Below are 11137 nucleotides of genomic sequence, written 5' to 3'. Positions count from 1 at the left end.
AGAAATGGACATTCTCTTTATAAACTGCAAAACTGTAGCCGTCTTTTAGTCTTTTTTTCGCCCAAATCGCTCTGCTCCTGCTCTTCCTCCTCCTTTTCTTTCTTTCTTTCTTTCTTTAACTTGATCTCCCACTTTCCATCATCTTCAATATTTTTTCTTTTGAATATTCTCTTTTTTGTGTTTTCTTTTCGACAACAGGATTAAACTATGTAATCTCTTCTCAAACTATTGCGTTCGGAAATAAAGATCGTTCATTTATTCTTACTTTCTTTTCGTGGATACGAATACGGAATAGGAACGTGGACTGCAAAGAATGATAGACAAAATGTCTATCCCTCTCTCTCCCTCCCTCGAGGTGATCACTAACACGACATGATGAGTGAAAATGATCGGAAGAGAAGCCACTCGCTGCGTTTGTTGGAGAGTCTAACAACTGTTTTTGTTCTTGTGAGCTCCTTTGGAGCTTGTCAGATTGTTCTGTTTATTTGTTTCAAGAGCATGCTTTGATGGTTATTGGAGATGCAGCCCACCTTTCCATGATCCAGTGTGTCTCTGCTAGTATGTAGGCAATCTGTTACCCACACATGCCACAGTACTAAGAGTAAGTTATGGACCGTGTAAAGGCCAGATTGGATTAAAACACTGATTTTTCAAGTTCAAATGGCTTAAAACACTGATTTTTCAAGTTCAAGTGCATGAGTAACGGAGTATACCAAAAAACTAAAAACATGGGGGAAAAAGTTATCAGGGCTCCATGTTGACCGACCACGGAGTGGGAGGGACCCCTTGTTGGAACTGGTGTTCGATTATGGAGGAGGTGCCCAAGTGTCCTAGCCGAGTTGTGTGGGGTGGACGTTTGTTTCCTGTGAGTAGACTTGTGTTACTGACCGGTATATGACTTCTTGAGTTCGATCCTGTGGGTCGGATCGCGTCAGCAGAACTGTGCTGCTTTGCGTCAACAGAACTGTGTTGCTTTGCGTCAACAGGACTTGGTCTGTTTTCTTCTTCTTCTTCTTTTTTTTTTTTTTTTTTTTTTGTTGTTGTTGTTGTTGTTGGTTTTTTTTGTTCTTTTCTGGGTTTTTTGTTGTTGTTTGCTTGAGAGAGTGAGAGACTGGAGAGTCACTATTTTTTCCCCTTGTCTGTCTCCTCACCCACTTAGCAACACACACACACCCACCCCCAACCTCACCCTCTTTTTAAAGAGAGAGAGAGAGCCTCCTGCCTTGTAACAAAAATCCACTGTCTGAAAGGACATCGACCTGAATTCTCAAATGAGAAAAAAAGAGAAAATAATCGCGATTGGGGAATAGATGTCAAGAATAGAAATTTTACAAACCAGCAGCAGCAACAACAACAACAAAACAAAATAAAAAACAAACAAAAACAAAAGAACAAAAAACAGCAGACAATTGACAGTAATTATGTTGCTGGGTAGACACAAACACAGGAGCCTGACTGGCCAATTTGATTTCAGTCGACATGATGGAGTGATGGCCTAGAGGTAACGCGTCCGCCTAGGAAGCGAGAGAATCTGAGCGCGCTGGTTCCAATCATGGCTCAGCCGCTGATATTTTCTCCCCCTCCACTAGACCTTGAGTGGTGGTCTGGACGCTAGTCATTCGGATGAGACGATAAACCGAGGTCCCGTGTGCAGCAGCATGCACTTAGCGCACGTAAAAGAACCCACGGCAACAAAAGGGTTGTTCCTGGCAAAATTTTGTAGAAAAAACCACTTACATAGGAAAAACATAAATCTGCACGCAGGAAAAAAATACAAAAAAAGGGGTGGCGCTGTTGTGTAGCGACGCGCACTCCCTGGGGAGAGCAGCCCGAATTTCACACAGAAAAATTTGTTGTGATAAAAAGAAATACAAATGGTCCCCCTGTGCGCTTTGCGCAAGAACAGGCTGGGTGTGTGGAATCGCTAACTCGACAAGCAACGAGACGGTCTCTGGACCTTTAGGGAAAAAGAAAACAACATTCACTTTTTTTTTCTTTTTCTTTAAAAAATTAAAAAAAAAAAAAAAAATCAGTTTATTTATTAATAACATTTATTTGTTTCTTGTTGCTGTTTTTTTTTATTTTTTTTTACAGTGTACGAAATCATGACGCAAAACTATACAGATACAATACCTCACATTAGAATAACGCCTGAAATAAAACACATAAAAAAACAGGCACATGGTTTATATTGGCTACATTCTGTTTTCTTTCCCATGCCAAACATAGATTGTAGATTTATCTTGTATCACAAAGTCTGATTTCAAGGACATACCACCATGCAGAAACGGGGCTCGAATTCTGGTTAACGGCTGACCTGTTCTGCCAAGATTTTCATCTGACTGCAGAAAGTGCTGGTAGACCAATGTTCCTCAAAATGTTCAGATAGCATCGCACTACATGCGTGAACACATATTGCCAGTCAGTTGTCCCTGGCTATGTCCAAAACATCTTAAGTTTAAGAGTTTGCCGGTCTCGGTTATCTGGTTTTACTGTGACCAAATTACATGTTTAGTGCTAAATCTATTTAGCAAAGTGTCTGAAACGAATAATATACATAATGCAACAACACACTGATTGTTTGAAAATCAAGTGATGCTCAAAGGAAAGACAGTTATTTGTAGCCAAACGAGGAAATTGTCCAGATTCCTATTGCCTGTATATGTTCAGATAGAGTCACAGTTCATGTGTGCAACAAGGTCATGCTTTCACTTCACAACCTAACTGTTGGGATTCGTTGAGAATTGCTGCGAGTTGCTCAGCAGATGTTTTCGAAGACGCCATATTTGTTCACTTCACGTTGCGTCGATTTTATGAACACATAGGTCCTTCGATGAATTTTCGTGAGTCACACACAGCACAGAATGGAACAACATCAATTAAAACATCCCACATAAATCCTGTTTTCAATATTTTTTTTTTCGAACTTTGAGTCGGAAAGTTGGTTAATTCGAAGAATCGATGGGACCCGGCTAAAGTCGCAACTTAGGAGGGTAGCCGGTAAAACCGTTGAAAACCGACTTCATTCATACGCTGTCTTGATTCAGAAGGTCTAGGGGAGACTATTAATGCCTGTTCACTGCTTATTTCCATTTATGACTTCGCAGACCGGAGTTTTCACGTCTTTATTGCAGTCAGCATGCAACTGAAATGGGGCAAAAGAGTGCAGAATTTGCCTACATGGTCTTGACAGGCATGCACATGAAAACATTGAAAATACTACAGTTCCAGGGTCTTTTGTGCAAATATACTTACCAACAGCAAAGATTAGACTTCGAAGATGCGATATCTTTAAAAAAAAAAAAAATAATAATAATATTTTTTTTTTTTTTTTTTTTTTTAAATCCCGATCTTCATAATTTTGACCCTAACTACTTGTTTTTGTGTACAACTGTGAATCGCTGGATGCAACTTTAACGGGTTTTCGCGTGCTGCGTCACACACACACACACACACACACATATCTATATATATATATATATAATGTTTGTGTGTGTGTGTGTGTAACCAAGCGCTCAGCTTGCTTCAAAAAGCCATAGCAGACGCTTTTTTTTTTTTTTACAACTAATCATTGGTCTTCAACGACCCGCGCAGAATGTGTGACGCCATTACCGGTTTGAATGCAAAGCCCATTCTAAACCTGTTCTCTAAACATCTATTAAATCAAGTCTGTGTCGTTTACTGTAATATATTTGTTGTGCACACACACACACACACACACACACACACACACACACACACACACTTTTGTACTGATCACCAGGAGAACTTTCACTTGTGTTCAGATCTGATTTATTCCCACGTGAACACCAGGACGCTCTGCTGTGTACTGTTCGACTATTTTATCTCTGTTCTAAACACTATAATCATTAGTACATACTCATTTAGTATATTGATTCATAACCTACCGATTATTATTATATATATATATATATATATATATATATATATATATATATATATATATATTTAAAAAAAAATCCTTTATTATTATTATTTTTGGTATTATAGTTAATGTATTTTTTGTGTTGCGTTAAATTAGTTAACTTTTTGGAACTGTGATCAACAATAGACAATCACTGAACTTTCTCGAGCAATGACGGTCAACAACAACCTAAATGTGTTTCAGTGGAACTGTCGATCTATTGGTACAAACTGTGATCACTTAGTGCAGCATCTGGCGAATCATAATTACCAGTTGCTAGCCCTTCAATCTCTAAATGTTAAGAGAGATAAACTTCCTAAATTTGATCACTATTACTTTCCGCCATTACATCAGAAGGTGGATACCAATGAGAAAATCAGCACAGCTATATACATTCGAGAAGGGGTCAAGTACACTCCATGCCCCAGCCCCGTTCCACCAGATATACCAAATATTCATTCTTGTGCTGTAAAAGTCCAGTATAATTCTTCACTCTTAACTGTCATTTCTGTATACCTACCTCAGGGTCCAAATGACTTTAATACAGAGTGGATTCGAACATTACGGACAGACCAGGACAAAAAAGTTCTCATCACGGGAGACTTCAATGCACACTCGCCATTTTGGGAGAAAGACTGCCAGTCGATCACTAGCAATCGTTTTATTGAAAACATTGTAGATACTTCTTTATACCTACTTAAGGGGGGACTTGGCGTGCATTTTTCTAGTATTTTTGTATCTCGACTTCTATTAAAGCTATTGCCATGAAATTTTGCACAAAGACAGCAAAGTGGATTTGGAGCTAGAATACAAAGTTTCAAATGTTCATGTTACATAGAAATAATTTTATGATTTTTTTTCTTGTTTTTGTGCTGTCGAAAACGAGTACGTCTGCTCCTCCTCTACAGTTTGCAAAGTTAGGTAGTATTGAAGCTAAAATCATAATCAATACAAAGGACATGAATAGAAGAGTGCAATAGACATAAATTAGTATGTATAAATGTACATAAATGTAAATACCATCGCCAAGACTTTGGAGAAAATTGACAAATGTAAATAATTATTTTTAACCTAATATAACACTAAAACTGTCCAAGATCCATACTTTCTAATGGTTTCATTGCACTCAGAAGCCATTTTTCCATCTATATGCAAAATTTCAAGGCAATAGCTGTTGTAGAACTTGTACAGTAAAGGAGGGCAGTACATACGTATGGAATAAAAAGTCGTTTTGAGAAATTTGACTCCAAAGATAGAATTTAATGTGGACAAATGAAAGGAACAATTTTCAATAGTATTACTATCATTTTCCAATAATTATCAAGTATGATACCTTGTCAAGACATTCTGTACAGTTTTTTTCTATGTGGCATTGGAAATCAAACACTCAGAACTGCCCAGGCCCATACACCTCCCCTTCTCTTTCTTGTCTTTCCTGGCGTTCCATGCGTCGCACCATCTCTATTTTCTTTCTCTTCTCTTTCTCCTTTTCTGATGATTTTCTGCTGGATTTCACCACCCTGGCAGTGTCCTCTTTCAAAACAAAGTCACCCAGAGTGCTTCCTCCCACAAGCTCCAGTTCCAGCATCACATCCAGCAGGGCCGAGGACCCTTTGTTGACCTCCCTCAGTCACCCTCAGGCTCTGAAACACATGATACATTACAGTACAATTTTTTTTTGCACAGCTTCATACATTTGTAACATATACACACATCTGTACAAGCAGTCTTACACACACACACACTGAACAAACACATAACCTGAAACACACACATGGAATATACACCTCATACACATACACAATGAACAAACCCATAACCTGAAACATATTCAAACACACAGAATAATCACACACACAAACACACTATGAATAAACACATAACCTGAAACACACACTAATACACTGAACACACTCACAGCCACACACACACACACACTGAATAAACACAACCTGGAACACACACACATTGATTGAATAAACACATAACCTCTCACACACACCCCACGACACACACACAGCCCCCCACTCACCCCCTCACACCACAATCTAATTCTCTCCTCTCACACTTCACAATGACCAGGAAGAAGTATGAATGATAAATAAAACGAAAAATAAACAAAGAAATCAACGATCGACTTACCGGTTCTTTGCATTCTGGACACAATGCACCACTGGAATCGATGAGACACTGAAGGCAGCTCAGGTTCATGATGATGTTGAGATCGTCACTTCTCACTTCTTCTACAGCTTCCTCTTCCAGTCTTTGTTTTTTGCTGGGTCCAGACTCATCTACTTCTTCACTAGAATCAGACACTGCCTTCTTTTTTTTAGAAAAAGTCCTTTTCTTTTCTTTGAAGTAGAGGACGGGTATTCCATAGCAGACGACGTTGATGGAGTCGGCTCACAGGTTGTCGATTCGACCTCAGTTTGCTGTGATTGGCGGCTGGCTTTTCCACATTTCCCTTTTCTCTTCTTTGTACCAAACTTATGGAGTACTCTAAACTTCGTTCCAAACTTTCTTGGCATTGTAAAAAAAGCAAAACTGTGCCTAAAACTGACAAAATGAATGTCCTAGTTAGCTCACTTCGAAACAGACGCTATGAACAAAGATGGCGGATGACTGGAGTTTCGGCCAATCAGAATCATGGATTTACCCTCGTGACAGCTTAGGCCCAATCACCGGTTTATACACTGTTGTTGGGTGAGCCATTTCGTGCTTCGCGGAGCTCTCGCACTGAGGTTGTTTGCATATGAAATCAGGTTGACCGGAAAGAGCGTATGTTTAGCTTTCAAACGAGCGGTCACACACCTCAATTGGTAAAACGAAAGTGGTGGTTGCTAGGGTCTGAAGATAGCGATTTTTGTGATTCGACTTCGATTTCCGATAAATATTTGAGGCCACCTACATTAAAAAAAGTACAATTACACACACTTTTATGCAAAATTAAAGCAAAAGACACCCAAAAAGTGTTTGTAGATAGATTATTCTTTCAAAATTTACAATAACCCCAAAACACATTTTCTGGTGATTTTTCATCAAAAATGCACGCCAAGTCCCCCCTTAACGATGGCAGAATAACACGGATACCAGACAATCCAAGTCATAGAGCAACTGCCATAGATCTCACTTTAATCTCACCAGATCTGGCACCAATATGTGACTGGAATACACTGGATGACACTCTTAATAGTGATCATTTGCCTATTATAATAAGACTTGAATCTAAAATGCCTCAGTCAATAGATCCAAACGAGGATAAGATCCCAAAATATAATTACCGACATGCGAACTGGGATAAATTCACAAGTTTACTTTCATCGTTTCAAATTTGCAACATAAACGATACAGACATCAACAGTTTATATTCGACATTTACAAATGTAGTCATCACCGCTGCAAATGAATCTATACCCAAGTACAAATCGGTTAAAGCTCATAAGCACTCTGGTAATATCTGGTGGAATGAGGCTTGTGAAGCAGCAAAGAAAGAAAAGAAGTCAAAATTCAAAATATACTTAAAAGTACAATCCATCCCAAATCATTTAGAGATGAAAAAGGCTAAAAATAAAGCAAATAGTGTTAACGCACAAGCGAAAAGGCAGTACTGGTCGTCTTTCTGCACAAATGAAGTTTTCAATCACAAAGATATGCAAAAGGTATGGGAAAAACTAAAATCAATGAAAAATGGAATATATTTACCACAATGCCCAATTAAACTGGACCATACAGATCTACCTTCAAATATTGAAAAGGCAGAAGTTTTTGCTGACATGTTTGGTAATCACAGTAGAATCACTGGTTTGTCAGAAGAAAATAGAAAGTTCAGAGAAAGCCAAGAGAAAAATGAAATATACCAAGGTTCAGAGAGCGTAAATCACCTATATATAAATAGTGAAATAACACCAGATGAAATAAAGGAATGTCTCTCAAATCTCAGCAGCAAAAAAACAGCAGTTGGTTTAGACGGAATTTCAAACGAAATGTTGAGACATTTGCCTGGAAATTTGACTGATTTCTTACACTTAATTTTAAAGAAATGTTGGTCTGATGGTGATATTCCTCTTGTATGGAAACAATCAATTGTTGTCCCAACACACAAACAGGGCAAACGCAGAACAGATAAAAACAGTTATCGACCAATTGCCTTAACATCGCATGTATGCAAACTAATGGAAAAAATTGTTCTAAAAAGACTTGTTCATTATTGTGAGAAGCATAGTGTAATTCCTGTAAACCAAGCTGGCTTTAGAAAAGGTAGATCCTCCACAGAACATCTAGTCAAACTGACTACACAGGTAAAACAACAGTTTGCAAGGCGAAAAAACGTACTAGCGATTTTTTTTGATGTGAAAAAAGCATACGACCAAGTGTGGCACGCTCGACTTTTATATAAACTGAAAAATATCGGTATCACAGGCAACATGTATGATTATATTAGAAGTTTCTTATCAGATAGATTTATACAAGTAAGAATAGGAAATACCTACTCAAACCCTAGACAATTACATATGGGGTTACCACAAGGATCAGTAATTTCGCCAATTTTATTCAATATATTATTAGCAGATCTACCTAACAAGCTAGCTAAAGATACAGTCTTGGTTCAATTTGCTGATGACATTTGTTTATGGATGAAGGTGACAATGAAAAATAAAACGCCTACTAGGACACTGAATTACATAAAGAAAATATACCAGCGGGAACTTGATAAAATCAGCAACTTTATGACGGAAAATGGCTTATCATTGTCCTTAGAAAAAACAAATATGATGCTATTTAATACAGGATCAGACCCAGAAAAGCTCCCTGTGTTTACAATAAATGGTTCTATCATCAGATATACACAATATGTTAAATTTTTGGGAGTTTATATTTCTTCAAAGCTTTCGTGGAACTATCATATTGACTATATACTAAACAAAGCAAGAAAAGGTCTAAATTTCCTTAAAATAATTTGTAAACAGCACTGGGGGCAAGATACCAAAGCGTTGATATCTCTCGCAACCTCTCTCGTACGTTCACGCTTGACATACGCTCAAGAGGTATTTTTCAGTGCTCCACTGCATTTGTTAAAGAAGCTGCAAAGCATCGATTGTAAGGCTTATAAACTTGCTCTAGGTGTGCCCATTCTTACATCAAATTTAGGGACCTACAGAGAAGCAGGTGTTTTATCTCTTGATGAACAAAGGAAAGCTTCAGCCGCGAAATTCGTTATCAAATCTTTAGCATATGAAACCTTTTCAAAAGAAGAAGCTAATTTAAGTTCACAAAAAGATTTTGCTAAACGAGCTAAGACGATACAGTCTATGACATCCATCAATACATTTGCATCAGATATCATTAGTGCTACGGAATCAAGAGGCAAGCAAATTGCAAAAATACCTACTTTTTCACCAGTCCCTGAATGGGAGCAGTGTAAAGCTACCTTTGACATGGATTATACAGATTTATCCAAGAACCAGTCACCATTTTTGTTAAAACCTGAAGTGCTCTCCCATATAGAAAATCAATATTCTAATTATCTAAAAATATACACAGACGGATCTGTTCTAGAAGATGGTAATTCAGGAGCGGCTTTTGTAATTCCTTCATTTAGATTAGAAAAATTATACTATATTGGTAGACAATATTCCATTTTCACAGCTGAACTTATAGCCATACTTATGGCCTTAAATTATATTTCAGACATTCCGAAAACTGTCAGTGAAATTCTATTATGTGTAGACTCGAAGTCAGTATTAAAAGCTATAGAATCTCCAAATTCAAAGAAGCCAATAGAGATGACAATGGAAATAAAACATATTATTCACCAACTGACAAAACAGGGCATTAAATTAACTTTCTGTTGGGTACCTTCGCACTGTGGAATATCTTCAAATGAGTGGGTAGACCAAGCAGCTAGAAGAGCAGCACGTAATTTCGAAGGAGCAATACAACTTGACATCCAGTTAGATCTACATGAATACATTAGTTGTATAGAAAATGTATCTAGAAATCGATTTAAGAAATTACTTATAGATTCAAATAATCAATATTACCAATGTTGTGTAAACACAAAGAATGCAGCTAATCCCAAACATTTTCTAAATTTGACACCAGCAGCACATTCAAGACAAATTACAAGTCTAATGTATAGAATTCGTTTAAATGCCTTTCGTACAAAATTTTCTAAAAATATAAAATGTATATGCGGTAAGCAAATAACTGTAAGTCATCTACTCATTCATTGTCTGAGCATAAGACCGTTAATTCCTAAAGATGTAGTTGATGACTTTTCTTCCAATATTTCATTAGCCACTGAAAAGATTTTGAATGATTATTCATTGCTTAGAATGTTTTCGGAAATTTTAAACTCCAGTCCAGTTGGTATTCTCCTTTGATGTGTTATAATTAATGTTGTTATTTATATTTACATTGTTATAGGTTAATACTTGTTGATATGCATATGCGTATTCTCCTTCCCATGACACCTCATTCAATACACACCACAATCTCTTTAGACCTTTTTCTTATAATATACTTTTCCTCTGTTACATAACATGAATATATATATATTTTTTTTACACTAATATTCACATGCATTCCCTTTCCTTTATCCACTTCTTTACTCCTTTCCGTCTAAAAACACTTGTAGTGAATAGACGTTAAACTGAAGATAAAACACACACACACACACTTACTTTAATCAGTTAGAAGCATACTTGGTTTCAATTTAATATTCGTCAGTCTCAAGATTTCAACTGATGCTAAGCTTACGTCATTTTGTCCTCCCACACAAACACTCCATAACCAGTGTTGCCATTGGCTGAGCGGAAACTTGTGTTTCTGACACAGCGTATTTAATTACTATCTCTTTTGTTGGATCAGTAAACTACAAATATTATATACTGGCAGAATCGTTGTAATTCCATCTTTAAATCTATTTTATTCATGTTTGCCTACATTAAACTGATTTAACGCAGTTTATAATTTTCCGCAATGAGCTCGCTAAAACTGACCCTGTTCAGGTGACTTAAGTTAAGATTATAAATTCATCTTAAATAATCAACACTTCATTTTATACTCATTAGAAAGTAGGCGTTCAGCTCTTTCTTTTGCGACTTATCCGACGTGAATCGGTTCAGGAATCATTTAGAAATCTATCATTGAACACCTTGAAACAAGCACAGTTCTTACCAGATTTAGCCTGATTTAAGCCAATCTGCTTTG

At 37.1% G+C, this 11137-nt stretch overlaps 1 long non-coding RNA gene across 1 annotated transcript; it reads right to left on the bottom strand.

Annotated features, from left to right (window-relative positions):
- Positions 1 to 5164: 5164 nt before the first annotated feature.
- LOC143274896 (uncharacterized) lies at positions 5165 to 6992 on the bottom strand. Its single transcript, XR_013053321.1, has 2 exons — positions 6068 to 6992; positions 5165 to 5568 (listed from the first exon to the last, which is right to left on the bottom strand). It is a non-coding gene; the product is annotated as an uncharacterized LOC143274896 (long non-coding RNA).
- Positions 6993 to 11137: the final 4145 nt, after the last annotated feature.

This window comes from Babylonia areolata, chromosome 29 (genome assembly GCF_041734735.1).
Source record: "Babylonia areolata isolate BAREFJ2019XMU chromosome 29, ASM4173473v1, whole genome shotgun sequence".
NCBI classification, from domain to species: domain Eukaryota; kingdom Metazoa; phylum Mollusca; class Gastropoda; order Neogastropoda; family Buccinidae; genus Babylonia; species Babylonia areolata.
The sequence above is the reverse complement of the archived record's forward strand: the minus strand, read 5'-3'. Positions and strand labels throughout refer to the sequence as shown.